Raw genomic sequence first — 12,485 nt, 5'->3', positions numbered from 1 at the left:
ATACACTATGTTAAATTCCTTGCACACCAACTATTTGATAAAATACCAAAAAGAGTTTCTTGTGTTGTTTTTATGCACTTTGATGTCTAATTGAGTTATAAAAGGAAGAATTGTCATGTGTTGCACAAGTCCCTTGGGAGAGAACGATATTTATCACTTGCTACGCTACGACCGGTGCACTTGTCGTTGGTTTTGCAGCCAACAGGTACCTACTTCAAAACCTTTAGAAAGTTTTGAAGGAAAGTAAGCTGAACAAGCAGTAGAAAACACTCAATGAGAAATTTCAAGGGATATATCAAAAATCTCTTAAGTATCATCTTTGGTAACATCTGGTGTTAATTCTTTCATTCATGCATCATTGCCTGCTCTGCAAAATTGGTTGAAAAATTATTTTTACGACTTTTAACCGATTGCATGAATAATGAAATTGATTAATCTGTTTCCAGTATTTCTCTAGTATGTCTAAAACTGTGTTAAAACTCAATCGATTTCAAAACTAGTCAAATCTATTAAATTGATTGAAATGGTTTTTAAACTTTCGAAAATTCAAATTTTCAAACCTAATCAATTAGGTCTTTTATAAAAACTAGTTCTTGTTCTCATTAGTCGCATTGTTTCATAATCCTGAACTCTTAAACCCTATCTGAATTCGAGCATCACTGTGTAATCCCAATCTGAAATGGCTTTTTCATCCGTTCAACGTGGTAAAAGACCCGCACTTGTTGAAAGATTGGCTAATCCAAATGGGTGGATTAGTTATGAAGAAAAACGCAATGACTTAGAGTGTTTCTGGGGCTTCAAGGATGTAATCAGACATAAGACTTTGTGTCTTCTTTTCTTTAGAAATGAAGGGTTCATTTTCTAGGAGTGGCTCATCTATCAAGGAATTTTCAAGTTTGTTGAAATGGAGGGTGATTACTATCCTAACCTGGTAAAAGTCTTTTATGCAAACATAAGGGTTGAAATTGATATCATCCATTCTCGGGTAAAAAGTGTTAACATCCACATTGATGATGTTGTATGGAAGACAGTGGTAGGTTTTCATCCTGAAGGTTTTAAGTCACATCTGGACATACCTGGTGTAAATAAAATGGCTATATACAATGACTGTTTAAGGTTCCCTAAAATGCCTTATGACTTCACTCTGTTCAAGGTTGGTGGTTTGAAGAAGAATGTGTGTCTCTGTGCATTCATTATTGCTTGGATTTTACTCCCTATGGGTGGAAATCATGCATAATTGACCACATAACATGTGTATTTGTTGTATGCATTGCAGGCCAAAGTCCCTACAAACTGGGTAGCTGTGGTGAAGGATCATAAGACAAAGATCACAAGGCAACAGGTTTATCAACTTCCATATGTTGTATTCATAAGTCAGATTTTTATGGCATCATGGAGTTAATGTATCTAATGAAGTTACCTTAAGCTGCTCAAAGAAGAATCTAATTGAGAAACTTGCTCTGTATCATATGGGACTTAGAAAAGATGAAAAGGGCTAGTCATTTAAAGGTGAACGTGTTCCCGAAGTAGAGGAAGTTGAGCCTATTGGTGTTGACAAGTTCAAATATAGCTTCAAGCCTTAATTAGAATTTGAGAAGTTTGTGGTTGATCAATTCAAGAGATAGGATGACAAGTTGTCCAAGCTCCAAGAATCTCTTTCTGAACTACACAGAAAATTAGGCCATGCATTAAAAAATAATGCATCTAGGGGAACATCTGAGGATGATACTGCAGATGAGGAAGACAAGACAGATGAGGACTACATAGTGATTTTTGAATCAAAATAGGATTTTAGTGTCCTAGTGATGTTTGTCTTGATGTTTTATTTATGTTTGTTTTAATTTTCTTGCTTTCTTTTGAAAAGCTGTAAGTCTGGTGTTTTAGCCATCTGGTTATGAACTTTATTGTGATTGTACTTTGGTTTTGTCAAAAGGAATGAGAGTAGGTTGTTTTGGATTCCTATCTAATGATTATTCTGAATATTGGTTGAATTACATTTGATTGTGATTGAATTGCATTATAGTGAAAAATCCTTCAATCTAAGGTTGATTGGAAGGGAAACTGGATGTAGGCATTGAGGTCAAACCAGTATAAATCCTCTGTTTGTATTTCTTTCATTATCTCTTTTACTTTCATTGCGTACACGTTACTTAAATTACAAGAAAGATTAAAGATCATTCTAAGTTTGTGAAAAGATTAAAAAAGCATTTGCTTTTATTAATCACCATATCAACCCACCCTCTCGGTGTTGAGAAACAAGACACTTCATTTCTAACAAATAATATTTGTGTCGAGGCCATGCTAGCGAAGAAAAGAGGAGCTAGTTGAGACTCAACACAAAAAAGTGGTTTCCGCTAAAGAGAGCCCAAGCCTACTCAGTTCTCATGGTACACATCAATCCTATAAGTCACGTGTTGGAGGAAGCTCTATAGGAAGACCACATACAAGTACCTAAAAAGTCCCAAACATCATTAGATGTTGATATGAAGAAACATTGTTGATCAGTGTGTGAGACTCAGGAATAAGATTGAGGAATTGATCCAAGCTAGCCATCTCAAGCGATTCGTAAGGTGTAATGGCAAAGAAGGCTCACAAATTGTAAGGTGTAATGGCGAAGAAGGTGTAAGGGAAAGTATCTCTGAAAGTTTCTTTCTTTTTTTTGTTGTAGTTTAATATATGTTATTTATGAAAACTTGTTTTGTCCAATTTCAGGCTTTTTATCTCTTCCTTAGTTTCACTATTGTGATAGATGTAGTACTTACACTACAAAAATATATAATTTTTCCAAGGGTTATTTTTAAAGTTACCGGCGGTTTTAATCCTTGGAAAATTCGTTTCCCGCAATTGCAATAACCCCTGGAAAAAGCAACATCGTTAAATATTACCGACGGTTTTGTACAAAACCACAATAATTTCCCGAGGTTTTATGGGAACCGTCGGAAATGCTAGAACTTCTTATAAGTGCCCCTATTTCCAAGGACTCCCTCCAAAAACCGCCGGTAGTGATAACTCAATTTTTTATTGATCGTGACATCTATTACCATTTCTTTTTCTCTTTTGTGTAATTTTTCTGTCATCCCCATGTACTTTTTCACCTGTTACTCCATCACATCTGAATTATGTCTTTGCAGTTAATTTTCAATTTTTAAAAACAAAAACATATGCAAATCTTTTTAAAATAATTTTCAATTTTGAAAAGATGTATTCTAATTTAAAATATATTTTTGAATTTGAATTATGAGTAACAAGGTAATTTTAATAATATTTCTCAGTCATTCTAGCACTACGAAATTCAACAATATTATTGTTGGAAACAAGATGACTCAGTTTCAGCGCCAAGAGTGGGGGGGGGGGTTGAATTGGTGAGGTTTAAAAATTAGAGTCTTTTCAAAATCTTTTTCCCAAAGTAAAAACCTTTACAAAGTTTCTTGAATTGCAAGAAATGAAAATTCTAAGTGCAGCAGAGTTTTTATACTGGTTCGACCTTAATGCCTACATCCAATGTCCTTCCACAATCCAGAAGAAAATGCACTATAATGGTCAAGGTTTTTACAACAAGGCTTTTATAGAGACTTCCACGTCAAAAATATAAAACACCTCTAACCCTCTAACCAAAATATAGGCAGCAACAGAAAGATCTATAGCAAGATATCCCCTCCTCTGAAATCTTTAACCCACTTTGAACAATTCTCAAAGTGTCCATACTCCACGAGTCTTGATCAATATGAATACACCAACTGTGCAAAATCTGATCAAACAGTAAGTGCAATACAATTCCTCCTTAAGACACTCTTGCAAGAAAGATATTCACTGTCTTCTTGATGAGTTCTTTTAGCCTTTTCTTAGAGATCACAATCTGTAAATCAAAATGAAAATGTTAGAATATCCAAAGTCTCTTGTGATCAACTGAGTCACGTCTATTTATAGTTTTCTATAAATTATATGCTCTTGTAGTCGACTGTGCTACTAATTAAGTCGACTGTCATCAGACAGTTATAATAGTTAAGCAAATTAACAACAGTCATAACAACCAAATTGACTTTTCATTTAATACAGTTGACTATCATAAATGTTTTAACAGACATTTGAAATATAACCGTTACTGTACACAGGCATTAATAGAATTTCAAATCAAATAACTAAGTCGGATCCACTACGCATGTAGTCGACTTAGACACTTCAGCTCAGTTTGGAAATATTTTCAATGCAAAATCACACACAAAACTACTTTTGAAAATCTATGCATAGTCACGAGTTTTAATCGACTTACTTCATAATGAAGTCGACTTAAAACTTGCAGTTATGACACACAATATAAGTTCATCAAAGTGCACGTGGTTTTTTTTTTTCATAAACATATGTAATGCAATCATAAGTGATGTATCATCCATAAGATCAATGAATATGCATTCATATATCAGTATCAACAAACATGTTCATTTATATTTCATCCACAATAAAGAATAGAACATGTAATACATAACAATACATGTGTTATTAATAATGTGTTGTCATCATCAAAATCCAGAGTAACTAGAGCATTGTGAAATTAAAGTTCAGCTAAACCAGTGCTTTCCTTATCAACAATCTCAACAATTATAATAAATGCTACAGTTCGTGTCTCTGAAATATTGAATATAATATTATAGAATAAAATATTATAATATCCAAATGGATAGATAGATAGATAAGGAAATAAATGTTGCACTCCTGTCTCTCAAATTTCATTGCATTTTTGCCATTATTAACCTTAGTTGGCTACAAATTTCCTTGCATTTTTTACCATTATATCTTAATTACATACAGGAAACATTGTATTAATGTAAACAAATGTAAGATCAGCTAGTATATTACAATCAGTTACAGTAGCTAGTATTCATTTTCCTTTTATCTCAACTCAACTTATACAGTTAATGGTTTCAAGCTAGTCTCATCCACCTTTGGAAAGTAGCTTCCCTTACAATTGACTCCAATTTACTATATAATATAATAAATAACAAAACATGGGAAGTTTCAAAGACATAAAAAGAGAAGATCTTTATAATAATGAAATACTGAATCTTCATTCCATAATCATATACTAAGGAATCACATGAAAGATTTAAACATCAGTATGCCTTAAGTTAAAGTGCAACAGAGAAAAAGATAAAATAAAACGCTGCTGATAAACTTACTTTGTCCGCCTTCTTATAGGACTGATAGGTGGCTTGGTTTTTGATATTTTCTTTGCCCATTTCTTGTAGGCTTTTGTTTCCTTTAGTTATCACACATAAATGAAGAGAGAAGAGCAAGCGTCAAGAAAATTGAACAACCCAAGTAAAATATTTCTACGTATTAATATGATGAATATCTTTGCTTAAAATAAAGGTAATTGCATAGTATCCCATTATGTTATCAACTTCAAGATCCATCCCAACTATTCAAAATTCAATATAGTTCTTTTTATCAGTGAAACCCATGTTTTCCACAACCTTTGGGATGCTTTCCACATCACTGGACAATCTGTTGATCTCATCCCTGTATTCAGAAACAGCAGATTCTTGCTTCTGCAAATCAACCTTCAACTGCTCAATCTCTGTATAAGACAACATTCTCAATAATCTCTAGGTGGCTTGGTTTTTTTCTCTTTCTTTTTCTTTATAAATACAAAAAGTTTTTTTTTTTTGTTAAGACAGTTTTATTTCAATAAAGAATGTCAAATAACAATAATAATAGGTGTCAATCAACCTTTTTCCAAATATATATATTTGTAGCACTGAAGCTTTTCCATTATCTTTGCAAGGGATATAGACAAAAACACCATGCAAAGAGTATAATTGATGTAGTAAATGATCAAAATATTGACACCAAATATCTGAAAGATATGTCTGTGATCCAGAAATGAAAAAAATTGACAATTACATTGTCAATAACTCTGTTTGGAATTCAACAAATTGTTTTTCTAAAGAACGAGTAGCAACGTCAAAATTCAGAAACTCCTCATATCACCTTCTTGATTTTCGGGGTTATCACAAAAAGAAGAAAAGAAAGCTAAACAAAAAGCAACTATAAACTAACACTGAAACCAAATAACAAATTCATAAAAGATGCAACATGTAAATAGAGAAGAAAAAAGATTTTTGAAGCCATTCCAAACTAAAGTATTTGACTTACTGATGAATGAATAAGTGAACTAACATTGATCTTACAAACTTTTGAAGGTAAGAGCATGTACAACAATCAAACACATATATGGGATGTACCTTTCACAGGGATCTATTCATCACTTTCACTTTCCTCATCACTCTCGGTATCATCATCCATCTACAATTTTCAATGATGGAAAATTATCACATAATCAGGTAAGAAAAAACAAGCCATTATTTCCATAACAAATTTACCATTATCTTAACCTTTCACCGGGAAGATTCTCCTCCTCCTCTTCTTCACTATCTACTCAAATTACACAAAATAAAAACATGCTTGACTATAAAAACATGCCATAGTGTATGCTTTCTAGGTTGAGGATTAGTCTCCTTGAAGAAAAGAGGTTGTCTTGCGAGCTACAATGCACAAACACATCAATAGTTCAATGAAAATGAAACTGAACATTCAGCCACAACATACGTCTTTGTATCATTGCATTGTAAAAGAACACTCAAAGTAAGTATATAGAGAGGTATGAGAACAAATTACAGCTACAGTCAACGAGCTAGGTCCCGTATCAGGACAATTTTCCTTAAGTGACATGATATCTGACCACTGGATTTCCATTTTTGTCTTTAGTTCGCCTTCAAGAACTTCCCAAACTAGCTTTCGTTTAGCGAAGTAACATTTTTCCACTAAGTCACCCTCGTGCTTTGATTTACTGCCTTGAGTTATTTAAAACTCAATGAAAATAATAGTTTTCCAAAATTCTAAAGACAAGTAGTTATCTAGAATATACCTTCCACGAAACAATTCTTAAAAGTGCTGGGAAATTTGAAGCCTTAAGCTTTTCAACAGAGCTTGATGCAGCCGCAGTCGGACTTTCTCTTTTCAAACCAGAGCTTAAATTTTCATTTTGTGTATTCGCAATAAAAGTAGTCCCTTGAGAAAGCTTCTTCTGTATCAAATGTAATAGTGGAGAGCTCTTCCTAAGACGTAAACCCAGAGGGCTAGGCTCATCAAGTATATTGTACTGGAGAGGAGAACTGGAAGCTGTACTATTTGAAGCATGCCATTGCTAAACATGCACAAGGAGAAAAGGAAGTTATCAAAGTGAGCAAACATTAAACACGCAGCTTACAAAAAATGGGTACAAATAACACAAACAAACAAATCCTTAAAATCTTTAATTGTTTCATCTAAGTATTTAAACTTGATGTTATCATTCCAGTGACTTTTGAATTTTGGACTAATATGTTTGATAGATTGCATTCTTAAATACTTATTTAACATAATAGTATAATATAAGTTCTTTTAAAAACATTCTTTGTGATATGAAAAATGCATGTTCTTCTGTGATCTTAGGTTTATATTACTGTCAATGCTCGTTCAAAGATTAAAAATGTTAGATCCCTGGCATTGTTGTACATTCTGATTACTCACGGTGATTGATACGAGTGCAAGGTGGTGGATGGAAGGTGAAGAAGATGGAGATCTAATGAAGGTGGCACAGTGAATGACGACGTGAAGGAGATGATAGTCTACAAAGATGAAGAGTCTAAGTGGAAATGAAGAGTCGAAGGGGCAGATGAAGAGATGAACTCAAAATGACAGTGAAGAAAAATAAAAAGGCACTAAGAAAGGCATATTAGGTTAATCATAATAAGTCGTAATGGTTTTTTTAAAAAATTATTTATAATTTGAAACCGCCAAAACTTACCTAGGTTTCCAAAACCGCCGGAAATAAACCTCTAATAAAATTCAACATTTTTGTAGTGTTAACCCTTTTTTTCATCTTGTAGTATTTGAAGAATTTGGAGCAGCTTATGACAGGACATAGGAGAGGAGAGAAAAAACATCTTCGTCTTCTTCTGTATCTCATTACACTTGGTAAATGTTATTATACAATATGTCTAAAAGTAATAATTTTTTTATAGTATTAAATTTCATTATACAATATGTTTTTGGTATGCATATCATTGTTCTATATTAGGTTAAGTGTATGTTTTTTTATAGACGTGAAGACTCAAATGAGTAGTAATAAATTATATGTAATTGATTAGATTTCTTGTCTTTAAAGAATATAAAATAAGGGGATTTGATTTTAGCTCAGCCCTTTAGATAAATAAAAATTGAAGTAATTAATCACTGTTAAAAAGTTTTATTAAATATGCCATAAGATTCTATATACGTATCAATACAAGAAATTAAATCCGTCATAATTTACCTTCAATAAAACTAATAACAAACTTGACAGCAGTATTTTTCCATTGTACTTATATGTTTTCTAGATTTATATGTATGTATTTTGGTTCCTCATTCATGTCTTTGGTTGGAGTTTACTAGTTTTCTCTAAGTTTGCTAGGTTAATGTAGGTTTCTATGTTAGTTTCTTTGCTTCGTATAGATTTGAATTTAATTCTTTATGCATATTCATCAAAAACAACATAGATTTGCATTGCTTTGCGCTGAATTTAATTCTTTATGGCAAAACCCATTTCTTCAGATTTTTTTCTCAACTAGAATCACATTCTTTCTTCCATTGAATTGAGAAACTGCAACAACATATTTTGTGATTTAAAGTTAGAAATGTCTAGTGTGTGTGTTTGTATATATACTGATGAATTTTCCTTTAAAATATTTAGATGCAGTGGAATGTGATCTTTTTCATGGGAGATTGGGTGCCAAACCTAAATGGTTCAAGGTACAACAATGAGAGCTACCTTGTGATTGAAGATCATTAGAACTTAATGATGAATGAGGATGATAAAATATTCTGGAATGTAGTGTAAAAAGAAGATGAAGAATGTTGGGATAGATTGGCAAGTGTACCGAGTTACACAAGTAATATAAAATGGTATCACTAAGTATCGTATTCCAGAAGAATCTCGACGCTGAACAGTTGTGTGATAACAAAATTAATTAAGACTTAAATGCAATTTATTAATGGCAAAGGAGCACAGAGATGAACGAATGTTGATTTATATGAGATGGATATGTTGTTGGGGTTAGATTTCACCAAGTTCCCTCTCATGTATATAAAAATTCTTCTTTATGCATTAATGTCAACGTCTCTCACTAAATTACTTACCCCGATCCCTCAGTGAATAAGTCTGTCCCTAATTATGAGTTCATACAATTCCTAGCATTCCTGGTAAAAAGATGTGAAGAATAAGAGATTAAGACGACCAAGACTCATACCCTCATCCCTGAGAAATATAACCCTTAGGAGTAATTCAACAAGAACCTGAATTAAAAGGAACCTCCCAACACTCATGCAATTCATAAATCATGTTATTGTATAAGCAAGAATAAAAACAGATGAATTACTCTAACAATTAATGAAAAAACATATGAAATTAAGAATCAATTCAAATACATGAGAATTTACAAGGTTACATCATTCCCCAACAGCAAATAGAAATTAGTTCCCCATAGACATGTGAGAACTTTATGAATAATGGAAGAAAGAATGAGAATGAAAGCCTAAGAATTGGGAAAAGAGTGTATTGCTATGCTCTTCTCTGCCACGGATGCAAAACCTAGAGCCCTAGGGTCCTCTAAATAGTGTTAGAGGCGTGCCAAAACAGGCTCGGTCCAAAAGAATCGAAACAAAGCAGAGTGACGTCAATACAACTCGCTTGAGCTTCGCTTCTGGTCGCCCAGGCTTCGTGTTTTCCCTCCTTCTGGTGCCTTTTTGAGCCCTTATGAGCTCCATCTTCTTGGCTTTTTATCTCTTCTTCCAGTATTACTTCAATCTGTGTCAAAACAGGGGGAATTAGTCATAAAACCATTGAAATCAACCTCAACTCTCTTATTCACACAATTTATTGAAAAGGTGTGAGTCCAAGCAAGTTTCTAAGTGAAATGGGGTGTTTTTAGTATCAAAATTACATCACAAATAACAGTGTTTTAAATTGTTTTTAGTATCTCAATCAAAGTTTATCTCAAGCACCTGTCTCACAAATTGGGATTCATCACTTATAGCACTTCATGCACCATCTCAACCTCAATCAAATACTAGAATCTCGTAAAGCAAAACCCATTACACAAAACAAGCACAATTTAATCAAAGCAGTTTAGTTCATTCAAGCAGAGCAAAATAAAAATAAAATAAAATAGAACAAAAACAAGAATTAAAACAAAAACAAAAATTAAAAGTAAAAGTTCAGAGAACTGGGTTGCCTCCCAGCAAGCGCTTCTTGAACGTCACTAGCTTGACCCAATAAGTTCATGTTGCATCAACCAGCTGCATGACTGTAGAGAGGCGTTGTCCATTGACTACCCAACTTCTTTGTGGGTCTTCGGAGGCTGGGTCTGTCAACTCAACTGCTTCATGTGGGAAGACATTCTTGATCAGGAACGGGCTAGACCACTTGGACTTCAACTTTCCAGGGATATGCTTTAGTCGAGAATTGAACAGCAGCACCTACTGTCCTGGAGTAAAGACCCTTTCTACCAATTTCCGGTCATGATAGTATTTCACCTTTTCTTTGTAATTTTTAGAAGAATCATAGGCGTGTAGCCTCATCTCCTCAAGTTCAATAATTTGCCTCTATCTCTTTTCTACAGTGTCACCAAGATCAAAATTCAGGAATTTTAATGCCCATAGAGCTTTATGTTCCATCTCCACTGGCAGATGACAAGCCTTTCCATAAACCATTTTGAAAGGAGATAGTTTAATGGCTGTCTTCATTGCAGTTCAATATGCCCAAAGGGCATCATCTAACTTCTAAGACCAATCGTTCCTTGATGTGGCAACTGTCTTTTCCAAGATCCTCTTTATCTCCCTATTAGAAACTTCAGCTTGCCCGTTTGTCCGAGGATGATAAGGTGTAGCCACCTTATGTCTTACTCCATAGTGCTTGAGTACTTTTGCAAGCTGGTGGTTGCAAATATGAGATCCTCCATCACTAATGAGTACTCTGGGCGTTCCAAACCGGGAGAAGATTTACCTTTTCAGAAATTTAATGACAGTGTTGGAATCATTCTTGGGACAAGCCAGTGCCTCCACCCATTTGCTTACATAATCAACTACCATCAATATGTATTCATTGTTGAAGGATGGTGGGAAAGGTCCAACAAAGTCTATGCCCCAACAGCCAAAGACTTCGACCTCTAGAATGCCTTGTAGTGGCATTTCATGACGTCTGGAGATGGTACCTGTCCTTTGACACTTATCACAGTTCATGGCATGACTATGAGCATCTTTAAAGAAGGTAGGCCAATAGAATCCTAACTGAAGTACCTTTGTAGTTGTCCTTTCTCCACTAAAATGTCTTCCGTAGGGTGAATTATGACAGTGCCATAAAATTCCTTCCACTTCTTACTTAGTCACACAACGCCTCAGAAGATTGTTTGTTCCAGTTTTAAAGAGGTAAGGATCATCCCAAACGAACTGTTTAGCATCATGCAAAAATTTCTTTCCTTGTTGCCAGTTGAGATCTTCTGGGATGACTTCTACAGCTTTGAAATTGGCCATATCAGCTAACCACAACCTTTGCTGAATGTACATGAGTGTTTCATCGGAAAAGGATTCCCAGATCCCTGCTTCCTTGCTTGTGACTTCATTATTTACCAACCGAGATAAGTGATCAGCAATTACATTTTCACTCCCCTTCTTGTCATGGATCTCCACATCAAATTCTTGCAACAAAAGCACCCATCTGATCAACCGTGGTTTGGAGTCTGGTTTGGCTAGCAAATATTTAATAGCCGCATGGTCAGTGTAGATAATCACCTTATACCCCATGAGATATGGTCTAAATTTCTCCAAAGCATACACAATAGCAAGAAACTTTTTTTCTATGGTGGCAGAGTTCAGCTAGACTTCATTTAGGACTTTACTTGCATAATAAATGGTGTGGAAAACCTTTTCTCGTCTTTGGCCAAGAACTGAACCTATGGCATAATTACTTACATCACACATCAGCTCAAAGTCTTTCCAGTCAGGAGCTATAATTACATAGGCATAAATCAATCTTTTCTTCAAGGTATCAAAATCTTTAAGGAACTCATCATTCAGCACAAAAGGAACGTCCTTGACAAGGAGGTTGCTCAGTGGTTTAGCAATTTTTGAAAAGTCTTTGATGAATCTTCTATAAAAGCCAGCATGTCCTAAAAAGCTTCTGATTCCTTTCACATTGGTTGGTGGTGAGAGTTTTTCAATGACCTCTACTTTGGCTCTCTCAACTTCAATTCCTCTCGAGGAAATTTATTACACAAAACAATACCTTCTGTTACCATAAAGTGATATTTTTCCCAGTTGAGAATAAGATTGGATTGGGTGCATCTTTTGAGTACTACATCCAAGTTAGACAAGCATTGATGAAAAGAACTGCCAAATACTGAAAAATCATC

The 12,485-nt window shown here is 34.3% G+C and overlaps 1 pseudogene; it reads right to left on the bottom strand.

Annotated features, from left to right (window-relative positions):
- Positions 1-6,255: 6,255 nt before the first annotated feature.
- LOC106752818 lies at positions 6,256-10,821 on the bottom strand (annotated as a pseudogene).
- Between the last annotated feature and the right edge of the window lie 1,664 nt (positions 10,822-12,485).

The sequence above is a fragment of the Vigna radiata genome, unplaced genomic scaffold (genome assembly GCF_000741045.1).
Source record: "Vigna radiata var. radiata cultivar VC1973A unplaced genomic scaffold, Vradiata_ver6 scaffold_48, whole genome shotgun sequence".
Lineage (NCBI taxonomy): Eukaryota > Viridiplantae > Streptophyta > Magnoliopsida > Fabales > Fabaceae > Vigna > Vigna radiata.
Note: the sequence above shows the minus strand (reverse complement) of the source record. Positions and strands in the feature narration are given on the sequence as shown.